The sequence below is a fragment of the Oncorhynchus keta genome, chromosome 32, assembly GCF_023373465.1.
Source record: "Oncorhynchus keta strain PuntledgeMale-10-30-2019 chromosome 32, Oket_V2, whole genome shotgun sequence".
Taxonomy (NCBI): domain Eukaryota; kingdom Metazoa; phylum Chordata; class Actinopteri; order Salmoniformes; family Salmonidae; genus Oncorhynchus; species Oncorhynchus keta.
In genome coordinates this window covers 18,732,489-18,756,104 of record NC_068452.1, presented here as the reverse complement: position 1 = coordinate 18,756,104, position 23,616 = coordinate 18,732,489, and the positions used below count along the sequence as shown (strand labels likewise).

Here is a 23,616-nt window from a genome sequence, read left to right as displayed (position 1 = left end):
CTCCCTGTTCCCTCATGACTGCACGGTCAGGCACGACTCCAACATCATCATTAAGTTTTCTAATTGACATAACAGTGGTAACGATGAGACAGGCTATATGGAGGAGGTCATAGACCTGACAGTGTGGTTCAAGGACAACAACCTCTCCCTCAACGTGATCAAGACAGAGGAAATGATTGTGAACTACAGGAAAAGGAGGACCGAGCCCGCCCCCATTCTCAACGACAGGGGTGTAGTGGAGCAGGTTGAGAGTTTCAAGTTCCTTGGCGTCCACATCACCAAGCACACCAAGAGGGCATGACAAAACCTATTCCCCCTCAGGAGACTGAAAAGATTTGGCATGGGTCCTTAGATCCTCAAAGGGTTTTTCAGCTGCTCAGCTGCACCATCAAGAGCATCCTGACTGGCTGCATCACTGTCTGGTATGGCAACTGCTCGGCTTCCAACCGCAAGGCACTACAGAGAGGGTAGTGCGTACGGCCCAGTACATCACCGGGGCCAAACTTTCTGCCATCCAGGACCTCTATACCAGGCGTTGTCAGAGGAAGGCTCTTTTTGCATTGCCCCCACTCCCTTGGAACGCTGCTGCTACTCTCTGTTATTATCTATGCATAGTCACTTTAATAACTCTACCTACATGTACATATTACCTCAATTACCTCAACACCAGTGGCCCCGCACATTGACATTGACTTTGTACCAGTACCCCCTGTATATAGCCCCGCCATTGTTATTTAATGGTTTAATTATTTGTTATTCTTATCTCATACTTTTTGGGGGGTATTTTCTTAAAACTGCATTGTTGGTTAAGGGCTTGTAAGTAAGCATTTCACTGTAAGGTTGAATACCTGTTGTATTCGGCGCATGTGACAAATACAATTTGATTTGATTTAATTAACTAATACCAATCCCTAACAATGGTGAGTGCACCTGACGTAACTAATGTGTCTGTGATATAAAGGCCTCATCTGCCCAACCAATCCAGACATGATTAAGACAGTAATTGTCCGCAGGCACAGCGAATAGAATAGCCCCGCTCCGGAAATTAAGCTACTTTTTCAAGCCTAAAGTAATAGAGAGAGAGAGAGGTCTTCATACGACGCTAGCTGCTATCTCCTCACAGGCAGGGAGTAATATTCCTCACCATGGCAACAAAATGGAGGCCTTTCGTCATGCTTAACCAGCCATGGTAATCAGGGGAAACATCCGCCGCACCTTCAATAATCATAGGGAAATTCAGCTTTTGTGGCATTTTGTGCCGTCATATGACTTGTACAGCAAGGGAGACGATTGTGTCGAGTCCTGCATGTGTAGGCTGAATGAGGCAGCTATTCTCCTACTATCTGGTGCATTATGAGTTTGGGAATAGCCTCATTCACGACTGGGTGTTTAAGTAAAGCCCCTGCTTTACTTTAGAAGATAGATATTGCTCAATCTGAAAGAGATTACTCAATCTCTTCCAAAAACAGGGCAGTAAATCTAATGGGACTGGGAGCTCACCAAGATCCACACAACTGTTGGGTATTGTCAGGGGCGGACTGAGACCAGAAATCGGCCCTGGCATTTCTAACACGCCGGCCCATTTTTTCCTTGAGGTCCCCATTATTAACCAGATAATGATAATTTTGCACCAAATATATATATATATAGTTAGACCAACACTAGGCTAAAAACGGGCCAGCACATCTGGCATTTGCCCGAAATTGTCACACCCTGACCTTAGATATCTCTGTTTCCTATTTTGGTTAGGTCAGGGTGTGACTAGGGTGGGTACTCTAGGTTTTTGTATGTCTAGGGTTTTTGTATGTCTAGGGATTTTGTATGTCTATGTTGGCCTGATATGGTTCCCAATCAGAGACAGCTGTTTATCGTTGTCTCTGATTGGGGATCATATTTAGGCAGGCCTTTTCCCCACTTTCTGGTGTGGGATCTTGACTATGTGTAGTTGCCTGTCAGCACTCTCTTATATAGCGTCACGGTTCGGTTGTTATTTTGTTCGGTGTTCATTCTTTTAATAAAGAGAATGTACGCATACCAAGCTGCGCCTTGGTCTCCTTCATACGATGAACGTGACAGAAATGCCAGATGGCCAGTCCGCCCCTGGGTATTGTTGTGAAGTCTGGTCTAGAAGTAGACAAAAATCCCTGTCCTCACCCCAACCCCAGAGGTTTAGGCCAAATGTTTAGCTGGTACCATAAACACAGTATTTAACAGCTACCACAAGCCAAAATGTTGATGTATCGTCTTTATCGTCCATGACTTTCTACTGGACTACCACTCAGGATGTATTTACTGCAATGCATTTCATTTCACAGTTCACACAGTATCCTGTGCATATATGATTAATAAACTTTGATTTGATTGTATTTGGCTTCTTCTCCATAGATTTTTTAACTACCAGACTGCCAGAGTAGTAGCCTTGCAGGGTCACTGCACTGCTGCTGACCATGTCCTCCAAGCTCTCTGTGGGTGTGTGTACAGTATGTGTGTATGTGTGTCTCACAGGGGTTAGGATAAAGGAAAGAGACAAATATCAGTATCTCAGTGACAATTGAAAAAGTCATTTTCTTCTTCAGTCATATCTCACATGGCCTTTCCATCACCTCCCTAACAATAAGAAGCCTTGAACGATGACCACAATTAGATGCCATCATAAGAGGAATGTACATGCCTAAGGGGATAGCGCAAAGTAAATCATCATAGCTTCCCCCACACTGTCACATTTGGCATTAAAACCCCTTAAAACGAACTGAAAATGGGTATGAACATTCACTTGATAATGAAGGTGGGCAGAGACAATATCAATGGAATCATTTGTTTTCTTCTGAGACACTCCATCATCATATTATTGGTGTTGTTCATTTGAACTCATTATGAAGTGTGTTTTTTTCTCACCTTTTCAACATCTACCTCCCCTTTAAATCCCTTTCTCATTTAGTCAGAGAAACATGTCAAGTAGCAAAACAATCAATGTCTCAGCAGATAACTGGCAATTAAATGGGAAGGAAGTCACAAGGTAGGAGGCAGATGCTTGCCTTCCAGTCGAGCACAGTTCTTAGATGGGCACCCCAGTGTGAAATTGGTTGAGTTAATTTCCTCAATTCAAGTCGCTGCCATGGGCCAACCCACACAAATACACTATATATACAAAAGTATGTGGACACACCTTTAAATGAGTGTATTTGGCTATTTCAGCCACACCCGTTGCTGACAGGTGTATAAAATTGAGCACACAGCCGTGCAATCTCCACAGACAAACATTGGCAGTAGAATGGCCTTACTGAAGAGCTCAGTGAATTTCAACATGGCTGGAAAGGATGTCACCTTTCCAACAAGTCAGTTTGTAAAATGTATGCCCTGCTAGAGCTGCCCTGGTTAACCGTAAGTGCTGTTATTGTGAAGTGGAAACGTTTAGGAGCAACAACGGCTCAACCACAAAATGGTAGGCCACACAATCTCACAGAATGGGACCGCCAAGTGCTGAAGCGTGTAGTGTGTAAAAATCGTCTGTCCTTGGTTGCAACACTCACTACCGAATTCCAAATTGCGTCTGGAAGCAACTTCAGCACAATAGCTGTTCGTCAGGATCTTCATGAAGTGGGTTTCCATGGCCAAGCAGCCGCACACAAGCCTAAGATCACCACATGCAATGCCAAGTGTTGGCTACAGTGGATTAAAGCTCGCCGCCATTGGACTCTGGAACAGTGGAAACGTGTTCTCTGAATCAAGATTCACCATCTAGCAGTCCGATGGACGAATCTGGGTTTGGCGTATGCCAGGAGAAAGCTACCTGCCCTAATGCATAGTGCCAACTGTAAAGTTTGGTGGAGGGGGAATAATGGTCTGGGGCAGTTTTTCATGGTTCAGGTTAGGCCCCTTGAAGGGAAATCTTAATGCCACAGCATTCAATGACATTCTAGATGATTCTGTGCTTCCAACTTTGTGGCAACCGTTGCAGGAAGGCCCTTTCCTGTTTCATCATTGCAATGCCCCATGCACAAAGCAAGGTCCATACAGAAATGGTGTGTCGAGATCGGTGTGGAAGAACTTTACTGCATAGAGTCCTGACCTCAACCCCATCGAATAGGAACACCAAATAGGAGCAACGCCTAATTGCCCAACATTAGTGTCGACCTCACTAATGCTCTTGTGGCTGAATGGAAGCAAGTCCCCGCAGCAATGTTCCAACATCTAGTGGAAAGTTTTTGCAGAAGAGTTAAGGCTGTTATAGCAGCAAATGGGGGACCAACTCCATGTTAACGACCATGATTTTGGAATGAGATGTTTGACAAGCAAGTGTCCACATACATTTGGTCATGGAATATATGTTCTCGTAGATTGCGGATTTCCCTTCCCGTACAGTAGCTGCAAACCTCATATTCTTCTAATTCAACTATTCGTCTTCATATTAGCCACACAAAAGTCTGTTGTCGGAAACACTGACTGATTCACGGTCATTTTGTGACTAGATCTCATACATGTGTTGTCATGTTTTCAGAAACATGTCCAAATGTCATACCAGATGCCTGATAGACAAACCAAAATGGTTTCTCGTATGCCATGTGAAGAAGTGTCAGGTCAGGAGAGGACTGAATCCAACCTCTTAGATATAGCCGTCATAGAGAACAGAGACTGGTCAATGGAGTTCTTCTTTCACACATTCTGCCTTGAGTGGTGAGCTGGTGGTTTGTGGTCCAGTTGGTTAGGCCCTAAGTGTTTTTCAGTGTACAGTATGTTCTCTGGTCAATGAAGTGGAACACATGACAGGAACACATACATGGAGTGGTATGGTGCAGAAAGACAGGTTAGGCTGACATTGGGTGTCCCTGGCCTAGACTGACCCATCTGACCTCTGAGCTCTCTTAACCTACGCACACACATGCACATGCATGCACACACACTTATTTGTATTTTTGTATTTTTTATACCCCCTTTTTCTCCCCAATATCGTGATATCCAATTGCGATCCAATTACAATCTTGTCTCATCACTGCAACTCCCCAACGAACTTAGGAGAGGCGAAGGTCGAGATGTATCAAAAGAAACACTGTTCAACTGACAACCGAATTCAGCCTGCAGGCGCCCGGCCCACCACTAGAGTACGATGTGCCAAGTAAAGCCCCCTCGACCAAACCCTCCCCTAACCCGGATGCAGTGCCCCCCCCCACACACACACTTATAAGGCACATTCTGTATAATACACACATTGACTAATTACTTTCACAATGCTTCTCTGTTGCCTCAGTGACAATCACACATCACAATCTTTAAGTGGAGAGGCTGGCAGAGTACAGGAGTTAAGAGGGATTATTTGGTCATAACTCTCTAATGAGGGCACTGAACGTTTAATTAGATTAGATGTACATAAGAGAGGAAGAGCAATGATATTGCCCACATATTTCATTTGGTTGTAATTATTGTGGCAGGTTCTGGAGATGTATGGGTGATAGATAGGAAAGTAAACATTTCAATGTAGGCTTTTCTGCTTAGATTTAAAACAAGCAGGAATGATTACATTTGGTGAATGTCATATTAGACATTATGTTTTTAAATTGTTATTGAATGTCTCTTGGTGATAGTTATTCCTCATGATGTATCACAATCTATTTCATAATTGTGCAGGGAGAAACATAAAGGAGACTAATATTTAGGCTATTCCTCACTCCAGAAGGAATTGAAAATTGTTACCGATATTGCACATACTTTTCAATTACCTTGTAATAACACTGTATTTGTTGATTTAGCCAATGACCGTTTCAACAACCCGCCTATTGGGTCTCTCTTGGTGCCGTGGGTGGAGACTCCGCGAAATTGACGTTGTCACTGAACCGTTGCTCAACACATTACCGACTTGCTTGGAACCGAGGGATCCAGAACGAGCAGGCGAACACGGGATTTAAGAAAAGTTTATACTCGGAGTGCTGCGCGCAAGGAGGTCCTGAAACCGGCGATTTAATTGCGCAAGGTAACCAACCTGTCAACACACTGGCGCTCTGGGGCGTCGCTTCAGTCGCATGCTGTAACATAGTGGAGTTTATTTGAGATAATGTTGATAATGTTTTGTAGTGTTCGGAAAGCGAATGTTCTCTGTTACGATCAAAGATATTCGAGCAACAGTGTTTTCTCCAACAAGATGCTGTGATGCGTTGTGAATAGGTAAGGTATTGATCAGGTGTAGTTTATAGCATTATCAATACCAAGTGACATTCCTTTCCAGCTGCTGAGACTGATATGCTCCCTCTATGTCGTGTTTGTCTGGCATTTTTGATTGTGTCCGTGAACGTAGCCAGCCAATCTTCCTGAGCGTTTCAGTCTTGCCAGATGTGGGACATTTTGTTTCGGTCGAATAGGCTACGCACTGAGCTATATAATTTTTACCAGAATTGTCTCACACTTCTGCAATGTTGCTGTTGCTTTTGAATCGACATTCTTTGTCTGTGACATGGGTGGAGGCAGCAACCCATCGGTGTCGGTGCGAGTGACCTGGCTAGGGGAAACTTGACTGTTTATTGATAGGAACTCAGGAATAGAGGCGCCTCTATCTCCAAATAGGGATGCATGCGAGTAGAATATTGTTTTAGCTCATTCTAAAACATGAAACTCACCCTGTTGTCAATTCACCAAATATTTGTGTGGGTATTGCAATATGCTCAGTGTTACCGTATGCTACAGTTATGTCCTCTCCTGTGCGTTGTGCGTGGCCACCCGGACGATGCCGTCATGGTAATTACAATTACAGTAGAAGTTGTTTTGTAGTGGTATTCGTTGTGAAAATCGATACGTGAGTGAGTCCCATAAGTGCCACCACACCTATATCAAATTATCTCACACTCACCGTGAGCGTCAGTCATGTTTCCTAATTGTAGCCTAGGCTACGTGTAAAACGGATTGGAGTTCTTGCCGTTAGGGAAAATAAATGTTTAACTTTCTGTTTCAGAGCCAGGGTTGCCAGGTCTTGCTAATATTTCTAGCCCAGTGACCACCCAAAACACACGCAAAAAGCCTGAAAACTAGCCTATTTGTTTTCTTCACAGCAAGACAGGAGTTGCCACATTGTCAAGACAGGAGTTGCCACATTGATACAATAAACCCTTTTTCCATAACATAATCAAAATTCGGTTTTCACCAAAATAATAATTATTGCAAACGAATTTGAATATGTTGCAAGAGAAAAGATTAGTTGTCCATATTAAACTCATCAGTGAATATCTTTTTCGATCAATGGATGTCGACTACTATGATTAAGCAATAAGGAATGACTGACTGTTGCGAATGACTGTTCTTAAGCATGATGCAACGCAGAGTGCCTGCGTACAGCTGGTAGCCTTGGTATATTGGCCATATACCACAAACCATATGTTAAGACTACAAACAGTTATAAATGACCCATTTACGAGATTTACTTGTTATTTCAGTAAGCATAGGCTAGAGACTAAAATCTGGGTTTATGATTGTAATTCAACCTTGCCATGGTTTGCTTAGATAGATGCAGCTAGCCTATAGCCCCTGATAGGCCTACATCTTATTTCAGATAGGCTACAGTAACCTAGGCGAGATGAAGGCAAGATGTAAACTGAACGATTTAGCAGCTTGCTTGGTTCAAATTAACATAGTAATTGATTCAACATGAATAGTTTGGCGATTTCGAGGTAAGAAGAGCTTGAGTTTCACAATAGCCCGCTGGAATAGGATACTGAGGATGGGGTCGTAATTTCAACCACTGAATTAAATATGAATAATATATACAGTACCAGTCAAAAGTTTGGATACACCTACTAATTCAAGGGTTTTTCTTCATTTTTACTATTTTCTACATTGTAGAATAATAGTGAAGACATCAAAACTATGAAATAACACATATGGAATCATGGAGTAACCAAAAAAGTGTGGCAGGTAGACTAGTAGTTAGAGCGTTGGCCATGAACCGAAAGGTTGCTGGATTGAATCCCTAAACTGACAAGGTGAAAATCTGTCATTCTGCCCCTGAAGAAGGCAGTTAACCCACTGTTCCCCAGTAGGCCGTCATTGTAAAGTAGAATTTGTTCTTAACTGACTTGCCTAGTTAAATAAATACAAATATTTCAGATTCTTCAAAGTAGCCACCCTTTTCCTTGATGACATCTTTGCACACTCTTGGCATTCTCTCAACCAGATTCAACTGGAATGCTTTTCCACGAGTCTTGAAGGAGTTCCCACATATGCTGAGCACTTGTTGGCTGTTTTTCCTTACATTTACATTTACATTTAAGTCATTTAGCAGACGCTCTTATCCAGAGCGACTTACAAATTGGTGCATTCACCTTATGACATCCAGTGGAACAGCCACTTTACAATAGTGCATCTAAATCTTTTAAGGGGGGTGAGAAGGATTACTTTATCCTATCCTAGGTATTCCTTAAAGAGGTGGGGTTTCAGGTGTCTCCGGAAGGTGGTGATTGACTCCGCTGTCCTGGCGTCGTGAGGGAGTGTGTTCCACCATTGGGGAGCCAGAGCAGCGAACAGTTTTGACTGGGCTGAGCGGGAACTGTACTTCCTCAGTGGTAGGGAGGCGAGCAGGCCAGAGGTGGATGAACGCAGTGCCCTTGTTTGGGTGTAGGGCCTGATCAGAGCCTGGAGGTACTGAGGTGCCGTTCCCCTCACAGCTCCGTAGGCAAGCACCATGGTCTTGTAGCGGATGCGAGCTTCAACTGGAAGCCAGTGGAGAGAGCGGAGGAGCGGGGTGACGTGAGAGAACTTGGGAAGGTTGAACACCAGACGGGCTGCGGCGTTCTGGATGAGTTGTAGGGGTTTAATGGCACAGGCAGGGAGCCCAGCCAACAGCGAGTTGCAGTAATCCAGACGGGAGATGACAAGTGCCTGGATTAGGACCTGCGCCGCTTCCTGTGTGAGGCAGGGTCGTACTCTGCGGATGTTGTAGAGCATGAACCTACAGGAACGGGCCACCGCCTTGATGTTAGTTGAGAACGACAGGGTGTTGTCCAGGATCACGCCAAGGTTCTTAGCGCTCTGGGAGGAGGACACAATGGAGTTGTCAACCGTGATGGCGAGATCATGGAACGGGCAGTCCTTCCCGGGAGGAAGAGCAGCTCCGTCTTGCCGAGGTTCAGCTTGAGGTGGTGATCCGTCATCCACACTGATATGTCTGCCAGACATGCAGAGATGCGATTCACCACCTGGTCATCAGAAGGAGGAAAGGAGAAGATTAATTGTGTGTCGTCTGCATAGCAATGATAGGAGAGACCATGTGAGGTTATGACAGAGCCAAGTGACTTGGTGTATAGCGAGAATAGGAGAGGGCCTAGAACAGAGCCCTGGGGGACACCAGTGGTGAGAGCGCGTGGTGTCCTTCACTCCCTGGTCCAACTAATCCCAAACCATCTCCATTGGGTTGAGGTCAGGTGATTGTGGAGGCCAGGTCATCTGATGCAGCACTCCATCATTCTCTTTTTCTTGATCAAATAGCCCTTACACAGCCTGGAGGTGTGTTGGGTCATTTTCCTGTTGAAAAACAAATGATAGTCCCACTAAGTGCAAACCAGATGGTATGGCGTATCGCTGCAGAATGCTGTGGTACCCATGCTGGTTAAGTGTGCCTTGAATTTGAAATAAATCATGGATCGCGTCACCAGCAAGCATCCCCACACCATCACACCTCCTTCATGCTTCACAGTGGGAACCACACATCCATTCACCTATTCTGCATCTCACAAAGACATGGCGGTTGGAACAAAAATAACAATTTGGACTCATCAGACCAAAGGACAGATTTCCACCAGTCTAATATCCATTGCTCGTCTTTCTTCGGAGCAAGCAAGTCTCTTCTTCTTATTGGTGTCCTTTAGTAGTGATACATTTTATTTTACCTGTAGCCTAATCTGACTGAATGTTGCAGTCAGTCTAATGCATTCCAACAACTGATCAGCATTTGTGATAGAGCTTTTAGAACTTCCAAGTTAATTAACTAAACATGGCCATTAATAATTGCATTGTAACACAAGTTATAGGCTATGTATTACATTTGTTTGACAGCTCCAGGTAGGCTACACAAGTGGCACAAATTGATTTGCAATGACTCCAGTAATATAGTTATTTCAACATATTTATTGTATCAAATGTTAGCCTACAGTAGCCTGCAATGGCATATAAATGAATAGGCTACTTGATGGCCAGCAGACGCAAATGTATCATTCTCCACATTTAATGTCAGTTTCATTGAGGACTTTTCTCCATAACAGAAGCACACCATGGAGATCCATAACTTCCATGAAAATGTTCCATTTGTGCATAATGACTATTTACCTAGCCTACCTACAACTGTGCGCATGTGCTGCTCTGTCTCCTCTCACTCACGTGACTCAGCCAATAGTGGACTAAGCTGCATACTGCAGTGCTCTCTCAACACCCTGCCTCATTGCCTGATAGTCAGCAGGAGCAGGTCACAATGAAATAGACTTGTATTTCTTTAAAGAGTTATTTGGATTAGTTATTTGTACAGCTGCCACTATCTTGATTTCCTTATGTTTTTTCTCCTCTCCGTTCTCAGCCAGTCTTCTCCTCCCTCTCTTCCCCGAGCAGAGCAGAGAGCCCTGTTGCCCTAGCGACTCCAGACTCCACAAAGACACAGCGTGTACACATAAAAAAAATAAAAAAAAATATTTCACCTTTATTTAACCAGGTAGGCTAGTTGAGAACAAGTTCTCATTTGCAACTGCGACCTGGCCAAGATAAAGCATAGCAGTGTGAACAGACAACAACACAGAGTTACACATGGAGTAAACAATAAACAATAAACAAGTCAATAACATAGTAGGAAAAAAATTATCTATATACATTGTGTGCAAAAGGCATGAGGAGGTAGGCAATAAATAGGCCATAGGAGTGAATAATTACAATTTAGCAGATTAACACTGGAGTGATAAATGATCAGATGAACATGTGCAGGTAGAGATACTGGTGTGCAAAAGAGCAGAAAAGTAAATCAAATAAAAACAGTATGGGGATGAGGTAGGTAAATTGGGTGGGCTATATACCGATGGACTATGTACAGCTGCAGCGATTGGTTAGCTGCTCAGATAGCAGATGTTTAAAGTTGGCGAGGGAGATAAAAGTCTCCAACTTCAGGGATTTTTGCAATTCGTTCCAGTCGCAGGCAGCAGAGAACTGGAAGGAAAGGCGGCCAAATGAGGTTTTGGCTTTAGGGATGATCAGTGAGATACACCTGCTGGAGCGCGTGCTACGGGTGGGTGTTGCCATCGTGACCAGTGAACTGAGATAAGGCGGAGCTTTACCTTGCATAGACTTGTAGATGACCTGGAGCCAATGGGTCTGGCGACGAACATGTAGCGAGGGCCAGTCGACTAGAGCATACAGGTCGCAGTGGTGGGTGGTATAAGGTGCTTTAATAACAAAACGGATGGCACTGTGATAAACTGCATCCAGTTTGCTGAGTAGAGTATTGGAAGCTATTTTGTAGATGACATCGCCGAAGTTGAGGATCGGTAGGATAGTCAGTTTTACTAGGGTAAGTTTTGCGGCGTGAGTGAAGGAGGCTTTGTTGCGAAATAGAAAGCCGACTCTAGATTTGATTTTGGATTGGAGATGTTTGATATGAGTCTGGAAGGAGAGTTTGCAGTCTAGCCAGACACCTAGGTACTTATAGATGTCCACATATTCTAGGTCAGAACCATCCAGGGTGGTGATGCTAGTCGGGCGTGCGGGTGCAGGCAGCGAACGTTTGAAAATCATGCATTTGGTTTTACTAGAGTTTAAGAGCAGTTGGAGGCCACGGATGGAGTGTTGTATGGCATTGAAGCTCGTTTGGAGGTTAGATAGCACAGTGTCCAAGGAAGGGCCAGAAGTATACAGAATGGTGTCGTCTGCATAGAGGTGGATCAGGTAATCGCCTGCAGCAAGAGCAACATAATTGATATATACAGAGAAAAGAGTCAGCCCGAGAATTGAACCCTGTGGTACCCCCATAGAGACTGCCAGAGGACCGGACAACATGACCTCCGATTTGACACACTGAACTCTGTCTGCAAAGTAGTTGGTGAACCAGGCAAGGCAGTCATTAGAAAAACCGAGGCTACTGAGTCTGCCGATAAGAATATGGTGATTGACAGATTCGAAAGCCTGTGCAGCCGTCGATGAAGACGGCTGCACAGTACTGTTTTTTATCGATGGCGGTTATGATATCGTTTAGTACCTTGAGCGTGGCTGAGGTGCACCCGTGACCGGCTCGGAAACCGGATTGTACAGCAGAGAAGGTACGGTGGGATTCGAGATGGTCAGTGATCTGTTTGTTGACTTGGCTTTCGAAGACCTTAGATAGGCAGGGCAGGATGGATATAGGTCTGTAACAGTTTGGGTCCAGGGGGTCTCCCCCTTTGAAGAGGGGGGTGACCGCGGCAGCTTTCCAATCCTTGGGGATCTCGGATATTACCAAGGAGAGGTTGAACAGGCTGGTAATAGGGGTTGCACCAATGGCGGCGTACAGTTTCAGAAATAGAGGGTCCAGATTGTCAAGCCCAGCTGATTTGTATGGGTCCAGGTTTTGCAGCTATTTCAGAATATCTGATATCTGGATTTGGGTAAAGGAGAAGCTGGGGAGGCGTGGGCGAGTAGCTGCGGGGGGGGTGACTGTTGGCCGAGGTTGGAGTAGCCAGGAGGAAGGCATGGCCAGCCGTTGAGCAATGCTTGTTGAAGTTTTCGATCATCACGGATTTATCGGTGGTGACCGTGTTACATAGCCTCAGTGCAGTGGGCAGCTGGGAGGAGGTGCTCTTGTGACTTTACAGTGTCCCAGAACTTTTTGGAGTTAGAGCTACAGGATGCAAATTTTTGCTTGAGAAAGCTGACCTTTGCTTTCCTGACTGACTGCGTGTATTGGTTCCTGACTTCCCTGAACAGTTGCATATCGCGGGGACTATTCAATGCTATTGCAGTTCGCCACAGGATGTTTTTGTGCTGGTCGAGGGCAGTCAGGTCTGGAGTGAACCAAGGGCTATATCTGTTCTTAGTTCTGCATTTTTTGAACAGAGCATGCTTGTCTAAGATGGTGAGTTCTGACTTTTAAAGAATGACCAGGCATCCTCAACTGACGGGATGAGGTCAATATCCTTCCAGGATACCCGGGCCAGGTCGATTAGAAAGGCCTGCTCGCAGAAGTGTTTTAGGGAGCGTTTGACAGTGATGAGGGGTGGTCGTTTGATCGCGGACCCGTAGCGGATACAGGCAATGAGGCAGTGATCGCTGAGATCCTGATTGAAGACAGCAGAGGTGTATTTGGAGGGCAAGTTGGTCAGGATAATGTCAATTAGGGTGCCCATGTTTACGAATTTAGGGTTGTACCTGGTGGGCTCCTTGATGATTTGTGTGAGATTGAGGGCATCTAGCTTAGATTGTAGGACTGCCGGGGTGTTAAGCATATCCCAGTTTAGGTCACCTAACAGAACAAACTCTGAAGCTAGATGGGGGGGCGATCAATTCACATATGGTGTCCAGGGCACAGCTGGGAGCTGAGGGGGGTCGGTAGCAGGCGGCAACAGTGAGAGACTTATTTCTGGAGAGATTCATTTTTTAAATTAGAAGTTCGAACTGTTTGGGCATAGACCTGGAAAGTATGACAGAACGGGCTCTCTCTGCAGTAGATTGCAACTCCTCCCCCTTTGGCAGTTCTATCTTGACGGAAAGTGTTATAGTTGGGTATGGAAATCTCTGAATTTTTGGTGGCCTTCCTAAGCCAGGATTCAGACACGGCAAGGACATCAGAGTTGGCAGACTGTGCTAAAACAGTGAGTAAAACAAACTTAGGGAGGAGGCTTCTGATGTTGACAAGCATGAAACCAAGGCTTTTTTGATCACAGAAGTCAACAAATGAGGGTGCCTGGGGACATGCAGGGCCTACATTGTGAGAGGCGGGTTGCAGGAGAGTATTTAGATGTTGAGGTTTAGCAAAATATTTTAAAATATATGCAACGAAAAATGTGTAAAAAACGATATATACAAGGGACACGACAGGACAAAGACATCTGACTGCTACACCATCTTGGATTACACATGCCGCTCGTTTGCATATTAAGCTAGCAGCCTCCATGGAAATTTGCTATTACTTGTGCTAATTTTGTTAGCATTCTGGTAATAGATGCCCAATGGGTTATTTTTTGCGTTTTTGGGCGTCCCCTTGATATAATCCGGGAATACCATATATCAGGATATAAGGACGATATAACGCTCTGAAAATCTGGATACCACCCAACCCCAGGTTAGGGGAAGAGTTAGCTAAAAGGGTTAAGAGTAGGGTTAGTGTTAGGCAAAGGGTTAGCTAACATGCTATGTAGTCGCAAAGTAGCTCAAAAGTAATAGTAGTTGAAAAGTTTCTAATTAGCTAAAATGCTAAAGTAGTCCGTGATGAAATTCAAACTTGCAAACTTTGGGTTGTTAGATGTTCGCATTGTACGCTTACCCATCCACCCTGACCAACCACCCGTTTCCATCTGTCTTATGTAACCATACCAAACATAACATATCATACTAATTTACGTGTCTACAATTTATATTTACTATGTTACGTCTAGTCTATGAGACCAGGCTGGGAAACAAGTTTCTAAAAGAGCTTGTGACAGTGGATGCTCTGCTTTACGGTCTACAAGCCCCCATCACACGCCTATCAACTGCCACTGCTCACTCCATCTCGCGCAGACCTACTACGGCCACTTTAGTTGTCAATAATTATCCCTTTGTGAAAATAGGGTATGGTCATGTTCTTGTCCAAATGCTGTAAAATTGCCATCATTCAGTTGCTCATTCAGTAGCTCACTTTCCCCCCCTCATATTATGCCTTTGAGATTTAGGCCACAGCCTTTCCCCCTCTCCAAATAGCTTTTTTCCTCTCCTCATAGATATTTTCAGGTGGTAACCTATCCCTCTTCTTTGAATCACTATCATAGTGGTTTTCCTCCTTTTCCCCCTTATTACATCTTCAAGTGCATCTTGGTCTGCAGTAGCCTTTTATGACATTAAGCCACAGGTTTCTCTGGGTGCTAATGAAATCTCATTTCTAGCTGGTTGGTTGGCAACTGACGTCAAACTTGGGCAGATCTCAACACCCATAATAGTTTGCAGGTTATCAGGTGAATCCAGTCATCCGTATTTCAACACCTAGATGGCTGAATGCTTTTGTGAAGTGTCAAATATAGCCTACCACATCACAATATGGATTATAGCCAAGTTATCTAGGGACAACCTGAGCCGACTGAAGCCCGGAGACAGGTTTTTACCTAGGTGGCTGACATAATGTGTTTGTCAGGTGGAAAAGGGAACCGACTGGAAGTTCAAACGTAAAGCTTTTAAAGCAGTGGCTGCATCTTGTTCCATAAGCTATTCATCCCATCCTCCTATTTCTCTCCACTTTGCTGATCAAGGCTTCATTTACTGGGATACTATCAGAAACATGCCTATAGTTCCATCTTGCCCTCTGTTTAAGTGGAGTTTCATATTGCCTTCCGCCATATTGCTTTCTTATCTGATCCATGAAGAAGTTTGCAGAATGAAATGTAGCCAGAGTCTCTGTTTAGCCTAGATTAGTGGTTACCAAACTGCTTACAACATTTTTACGGTTGCCTTGCAGTGTTTGTTGACACTGTTGTTGAAACTGCCCATCAAAATCACTTCTCTTCGGTGGGTTGTGGCATCTTGCCCATGTGCAAGAGACCAGAAGGGAGTACTGCCAGTTCACACAGGGACTGTCATGGGATAAAGTATTAATAAGGTATTTTTTGAGTGGGCAGGAGTGTCACGGCTGTCGTAAGAACGGGACCAAGGCGCAGCGGATGTTTAGTTCCACATATTTAATTAAAAGATCAATTTAAACAAAACAAAATATATCAATAAACGAACAACTAAACGCGACTACGTGGTGCACATGCACAAACACAAAACAATATCCCACAAACACAGGTGGAAAAAATAGCTCCTTAAATATTATCCCCAATTAGAGACAACGATTACCAGCTGCCTCTAATTGGGATTCATACAAAACAACAACATAGAAAATATAAACTAGAACACAACATAGAAATTATAAACTAGAAAACTGTTACGTTCGATGGAATAATCATCGGACCAAGGTGCAGCGCGATATGGTTTACACATATTTAATAGAGAAACACACAAAACAAAACAATAAAGAAATCAACGAAACGTGACGACAATGGAGTGCTAACATGCAACTACACATAAACAATATCCCACCAAACACAGGTGACAAAATCCTACTTAAATATGATCCCCAATTAGAGACAACGATAGCCAGCTGCCTCTAATTGGGAATCGTACCAAACACCAACATAGAAAACAAATCTAGAACCCCACATAGAAAATATAAACTAGACTAACCCCCAGTCATGCCCTGACCTACTACACCATAGAGAAACAAGGGCTTTCTATGGTCAGGGCGTGACAGTACCCTCTCCGGAGGAAGACTCCAGCCCTGGAGCTGGACTGGACACCGTGCCTGGACTGGGCACCGGCGCAGAGGAAGGCTCCTGCCCTGGAGCGGAACTGGACGCCGTGCCTGGACTGGCCACCGGTGCAGAGGAAGGCTCCAGCCTTGGAGCTGAACTGAACACCGTGCCTGGACTGGCCACTGGCGCAGAGGAAGGCTCCTGCCCTGGAGCTGGACTGGACACCGTGCCTGGACTGGCCACCGGCGCAGAGGAAGGCTCCTGCCTGGAGCTGGACTGGACGCCTTTCCTGGAAGCGCCGGACCGTTGACCCTTGCTGGAGGTTACGAACCATGGACCGTCGCAGGATGTTCCCGGACCATGGACCATCACAGGAGATTCTGGACCGTGGACCGTCGCAGGAGGTTCCGGAGATGTGGACCGTTGCAGGAGGTTCTGGACTGTGAACCGTCGCCGGAAGCTCTGGACTGTGAATGCGCACTGGAGGCCTAGTGCGTGGAGCTGGTACAGGTGGCACCAGACTGGTGACACGCACCTCCGGGCGAGGGCTGGGAGAAGGCACAGGACGTACCGGACTGGGGAGGCGCACTAGAGTCCAGATGTGTGGAGCCGGTACAGGTTTCACCAGACTGCCTACCGGATCGAATGTTGAGCAGAACACACCTGCACAACATCTCCCTCCTCTCTCTCTCTCCCAACTTCTCCATCGCCTCCCTGATGGTCTCTGACTCTTCAGGGAGAGTGCGTGGAGCTGGCACAGGACGTGTGCTGCAGCATTCTCGTCGCTGTCTCCCACCTTTCTCTACCCATCACTTCTTCCCATGTCCAAAACCTTTCTCCTGGAATCAATCTTTCATCGAATTCCCCTCTGACTTCCACACAGGCTCTGGCACTCTCCGCTGCTCGCCGCCAGGCGGACTGATGACACGCTCCTTATGGCGACTCTCCTGAGGAGGCGCACGAGTTGTGGTGGACCGTGGCACCGGACTCTCTTCACCGCATCCATGTGCTCTGGCTCTTCCCTGACCACATCTCTAGCCGGCTCCATGTGCCTGTCTTCCCGCCCTCCCCCAAAAAATCTTGGGGTTGTCCTTGGGGTTTCTGTTGACGTGAACCCTGTCGTGGTCGCTGTCCTCCACTAATATTCTGTCACGGCTGTCGAAGAATCCTCCTCTGACTTCCACACAAAGAGAAACAAAAAAACAAAATATATCAATAAACGAACAACTAAACTTGACTACGTGGTGCACATGCACAAACACAAAACAAACACAAAAATAGCGATTACCAGCTGTCTCTAATTGGGAATCATACACCAACATAGTAAATATAAACTAGAACACAACATAGAAATTATAAACTAAAATACCCCCTAGTCTCGCCCTAACCTAGTACACCATAGAGAAACAAGGGCTCTCTATGGTCAGGGTGTGACAAGGAGTGTGTGTGTGTGTGGGGGGTTCTTCTATCCTTGTGGGGACCTAAAATCCCCCAGAGTCCCCACAAGGATAGTAAAACAAGGACAATTCTCCCCATTTATCACGTCCCCATGAGGACAAAGGCTATTTTAAGCATAAGGTTTAGGGTTAGAATTAGAATTAGGGTTAGAATTACGGCAAGGGTAAGGGATTAGTGGTTAGGTTAGGGTTAGGTTTATGGCTTGGGTTTGAATTACGGGATAGGGTTACTTTTAGGGTTAGGGGGTCAGGAAAAATAGGATGTAAATACATTTAATGTCCCCATGAGAATAGAGAACGAAACGCGTGCGTGTGTGTGTGTCTGTCTGTCTGTCTGTTCGTCCATCTGGTATGTTAGTAGTTGTCTCGTGTTTTGGGTTTAGTTTGTTAAATAGTACTCTAATTACACCAGTAACAACAGTATGTTGTCACATCCATGTGTGTGTGTGGTATCTGCAGGTTTGGCTGGTGTGTGTGTCTGTTGTGCATACATGCTTAAGAGTGGGTGAGTGGCAGATGCCTTGAGTGGCGTCAAGTGTGCACTAGCTACATCTGTGGATTTGGTGTGACTGAGTATTTGTGTGGGTGTTAGCACTGACCTGAGTGTGTACAAGTGGTAAATCTGTGGGTTATGCGAAGGGATTGTTTGATTACAAGGCTTCTTCATTACTAGAGACCTGTGGTACGTGGTTGGATAGTGGAACAGCATGCTCCTCTCCCATTCACTTCATCTCTCCCTGCAACATACATTTGGCATGACCATGTGTTATGGCGCCTCAACATGGGCTTTATCTTCAAGGCAACGCTTTGTGGAAGAATGATCTTTAGGCCTCAATCAATGGACTCTTGTTTCATTTCTCCAATAGCTTTTGGGCTCATCTGATGGTGGAATAGCATCAAAGCAATAGCATCAAAGCAATCAACGCTTCAGATACTGTAAACCAGATGGCTATTGCCGACAACATCCCTCAAAGGTCAAGGAAGATTCACTAGGTCAGTTTCAAAGTTGAACTCAACTAGAAACAATGCCAAGGCCTCCAATTAAAAAACATCCAATTTAAAAAACAAACTCACAAAAGGGAAGATAACGTCCATATGAGCACAGCTTTAGCCCTGTAAGTGCTGCTCTGTAATGGTCCTTAGGGTAGTGTTCAATTTAAGGATCACTCTGCCTTTAAAGCGGCTGAATGTCAGGAGCATTCTAATTGAAGCAAATGGGAAGCAAAGGCACAGTGTGAGACGAGTCCTGCGTGCGCCTCAGTGCCAGTACTGAAAGACGATACTTAATTCATGGAAAAAGTACATTGCAGATACTTTCAAGGTAAGCTGCCATTCAAGATAAAAACGAAAGCCCCTTATTCTTATAGTACCTCTGAAATCACGAGCCCAGATTTAAAAGGACTATGTCAGTGGTCGCAATGGAGAATTTCAGCACATTCCAACCACAGGTGTGAGTGAATGTGATTGAAATTGGACCACTCAGAATTGCTTAGAAGTGAGACCATTCAAACAAATCCACACACGCAGCCCCCTCTTCTCTCCTCCTCCTTTCACTCTCTACCTTACCTACACACATTCCAACCATCCATCCAACTGCTGCCAGCAGTGTAAGAGCGCTAGCCAACATTATCTTTCTGTTCCTTTCGCCCATATCATCAGAGAAACCTGCAGACGGAGCCTGACAAGCTAAAGTGACACGCTAAAGGCGCTTCCCCTGTGGTGCCTTTCTGCTTATCCCCTACCACCTGCTCACGTCGCGATATCGCCCGCTCCCTCCTCCTCCACCCCCCATCCTTCGCACTCCCCTCAGCAAAGCTTCAGGGATATTGCAGCCCCACTACTGCCTGCCAACATGCACCCCCCAAGCCATAACCACCCTCAATCCATGGAGTGTGTCAATTCTCTCCCTGAGAGAAGCGGGAATAATCGTGAGTAGCATATTCATGACAGCGTCAGGTTTGGACCGTGACAGTGACAGTATGATAGGCGTTACGGTTGGTGTAAGTGGTGGTGAAAAGGAAACTGGGTTGTGTGTACGTGAGTGGAGAGTGCTTTGCTTTGCCTAGAAGAGGAGGTTTATAATAGACAGGGTCTGTTAAATATGCTGGGCTAAACGTCAGGGGTGTTTGGCGAAGGTTTGACGTTCCGCAGGGCTCAGGCTGCCAGCAAAGCAGTGTCTGGTCCTTTCAGAGGAGACTGGTTTGAGGCAGTCAGCCTAGCTAATCTCATTCCCCCACCATAGTCGAAGTCCAGACTTTCTTTTCTTTGTCTCTCGTTCACTCTCTCTTTCCATCTCTCTAAGTCTCTCTCTCTCTTTCTCACTCTATCTCTCCCCTCCAACCCATCCCTCACCATGCTGGAAACGCCTACTCTCTTTTTCTTTATTTTTTCTCCCTCACACACACTCTCTATCTCTCTCCCCCCTCCAACCCTACTGCTTGTACTCTGTCCCTATAATCTGCCAGGGACCTTTGAGAGAGATGGCAGGTTACACCTGGATCAGCTAGTCCTATATTCCCCCACTGATAGTGGGGTCTGCTCTGGTCCTCTTCCTCGTGCGCAGTGTGTGTGTGTGTGTGTGTGTGTGTGTGTGTGTGTGTGTGTGTGTGTGTGTGTGTGTGTGTGTGTGTGTGTGTGTGTGTGTGTGTGTGTGTGTGTGTGTGTGTGTGTGTGTGTGTGTGTGTGTGGGCATGTTGCCTTTTCTGTGGAGGGCACACATTTGGTGTGTGTCTGTGTGTGGGTATATGTGCTCTGCGTGTCTGTTATTATGTTTGCATGCATTTTACGTTGCGTTTTCTGTGTTTGTGTGTGTGCTGCTCAGTGACAGAACTGGCAGTGGATACTGGAAATGACCTTGTCAAAAGCAGGTATATTCTCCCTATGGTTATGTAAGGCCTAATTATTATACAACCTGTCAGTTTGGTGTATTCCTATACTACCCGCCGACCAGGATTTCTCCCCCGTGCTCCCAGCAGTATTGTCCCACATCTACTGTTGTCGGAACACTACACTACACTGCCCTCAATAGTATGACCCAAATACTCTATGTATTCAAAACGACACTGTTGTTCAAATACCTTGTACAACATTCTAGTGCTATGCATAACCACGTAACTATGCAATTTATACACCACAGCTAGGCCTTTGGGCAGTAGTTTGAGCACTCATGGTTCTGCATATTGTAGTTTAAACACTATTCTAACAGTGATTTAGCCTCTTATGGATCCCTTCACACGCCAATCCCTTTAGTGGGATCGATTTGACAACATCCAGTGAAATGGCAGTGCGCCAAATTCAAACTACACGAATATCAATATTCAACATTCCCGAAAATATATGTGTAATACATCAAAATAAAGCTTCACTTCTTGTTAATCCAGACGCTGTGTCAGATTTCAAAAAGGCTTTATGGCGAAAGTGGACCATGCAATTATCTGAGGACAGCGCTCAGCATACAAACACACAAAAATCATATTTCAACCAGACACGTGCACCACAAAAGTCAGAAATAGCGATATAATTAATGCCTTACCTTTGAAGATCTTCTTCTGTTGACACTCCAAAATGTCCCAGAAACATCACAAATGGTCCTCTTGTTCGATAATGTCCTTCTTTATGTTCCAAGAATTTCCATTTATTTGGCGTATTTGATTCAGAATTACACCGGTTTCAACTCGCTGAACATGCCTACAAAGTATCTAATAAGTTACTTGTAAACTTGGTCCAAACATTTCAAACAACATTCCTAATCCAACCTCAGGTACCATAAAATGTAAATAATAAATAAAATTTAAGACGGAATAAACTGTTTCTAAAACCGGATAAAAACAACACGAAGCACGTTCCGGTTCACGCGCACCAAAACAGTAGAGTCCACCTGGAGTGACACTTACAATGAATAGCACTACTTCTTCATTTCTCAAAAGAAAAACATCAACCAATTTCTAAAGACAGTTGACATCTAGTGGAAGCCATAGGAACTGCAACCAGGTTCCTCATAAATAGGGCTTCCCAAAGAAAACAATTGGAAAACACAATGACCTCAAACATTATTTTCCCTCGATGGATTGTGCTCGGTGTTTTGCCTGCCAAATCAGTTCTGTTATACTCACATACATTATTCTAACAGTTTTAGAAACGTCAGAGTGTATTCTATCCAAATCTACAAATATATTATATGCACATCCTAGCTTCTGGGCCTGAGTAGCAGGCAGTTTACTTTGGGCACACTTTTCATCCGGACGTCAAAATACTGCCCCCTAGCCTTAAGAAGTTTAAAGAAGAAGTTTAAAGAGCGACTGAACGCACTGATTCTGCATATTTTTCTTTTGCTCATTAAGAAAAACAAGATTTTAGTCTTGGGGTTGTGGTTCGATATGGCAGTTACTTAAGTTTGCCCCACATTGGACACCATAAGAACAAAGCCAGTGTCACTTCCTCAAAATAGTCAAAATTAATCTAAGATAAATCAAGAAATCTGTAATTAATGTTGATGATTTTTCTGAGGATCTTTTAGATAGCAATTTTACTAGCTAAGGTGTTTGGTGCAGTATTTTGCAGGTCAAAGTTTGATCCGCTGTGCTGCTGAGCAGGTCTGTCTCACTGTCTGTGTGTTCTGCTGTACGATTGGATTCTAGTGCAAGGACTTCACACAGCATCATTCCGAAGACATGACACTCTTGACACTCAACTTGACATCTTACAGCAGTCAAAACACTGATACTACTCGCGCTAGTCAAGACAACAATAAATGATTCATAAAAAAACACATGCAGTAGTGAAAATGCTGCTTTTCCCACGTTAGTTAAAACATATTCTGGACTCACACACAATCAAATGGGACCTTAACAAGAGTAATCTTCAATTAATCTTTAAAGGAGAGAAGTGGTTGATTATTTCAGCCTTTGTATTTACAACTCAATCTACTTAGACAATTCTTTGTCTACACCAGTGGAGGCTCGTAGAGGAGGAAGGGGAGGACCATCCTCCTCAGTGAATTTCATAAAAATAAAAGTACTGAAACATTAAAAAGTGATCTACAGTAGCCTCAACAGCACTCTGTAGGGTAAGCACCATGGTGTAGCCGGAGGACAGCTTGCTTCCATCCTCCTCTGGGTACATTTTCTTCAATACAAAACCTAGGAGGCTCATGATTCTCACCCCCTTCCATAGACTTACACAGTAATTATGAAAACTTCCGGAGAACGTCCTCCAACCTATCAGAGCTATTGCAGCATGAACTGACATGTTTTCCACCTAATCAAAATACTAGAGAATGAATCTAGTACTGAAAGCATAAACTACAGGTAGCTAGCACTGCAGTGCATAAAATGTGTTGAGTAGTTGACTCAAAGAGAGAGAAAGACAGTAGTGGAACAGTTTTGAACAAATTCATTTCTTCCAAAATTAAGGAGAAGTGAGAGAGAGCTAGCTATAGTTGATTGTATTTTGCGGGGCACCTCTGTCACACTGACTGTGTGTTCTGCTGTACGATTGGATAGACCACAATCACCGCAGCTGTTTATTCCATGGTAGTCGGCAAGTGGGTATTGTCGAAATCAACACCCAACCCTTAAATAAGTCATGACGAGCTCATCTACACAAATCCCACAAAACTGTCTTTTGGATGATACTGACTTTATGACAGAAATGAACCTACTTGCACTTTGTCGTCAATTTGTGCACTGGAATAAATG

The 23,616-nt window shown here is 44.6% G+C and overlaps 1 protein-coding gene across 2 annotated transcripts in view; it reads left to right on the top strand.

Moving 5' to 3' along the window:
* The first annotated feature begins 5,815 nt into the window (after positions 1–5,815).
* LOC118365761 (junction plakoglobin-like) overlaps positions 5,816–23,616 on the top strand; it is an 80,637-nt gene continuing 62,836 nt past the window's right edge. The window contains exon 1 of one of the 2 annotated variants that reach the window (XM_052490725.1): positions 5,816–5,965. The gene's annotated coding sequence lies outside the window, so the exon portion shown is untranslated. The other variant, XM_052490726.1, reaches the window with a different exon arrangement.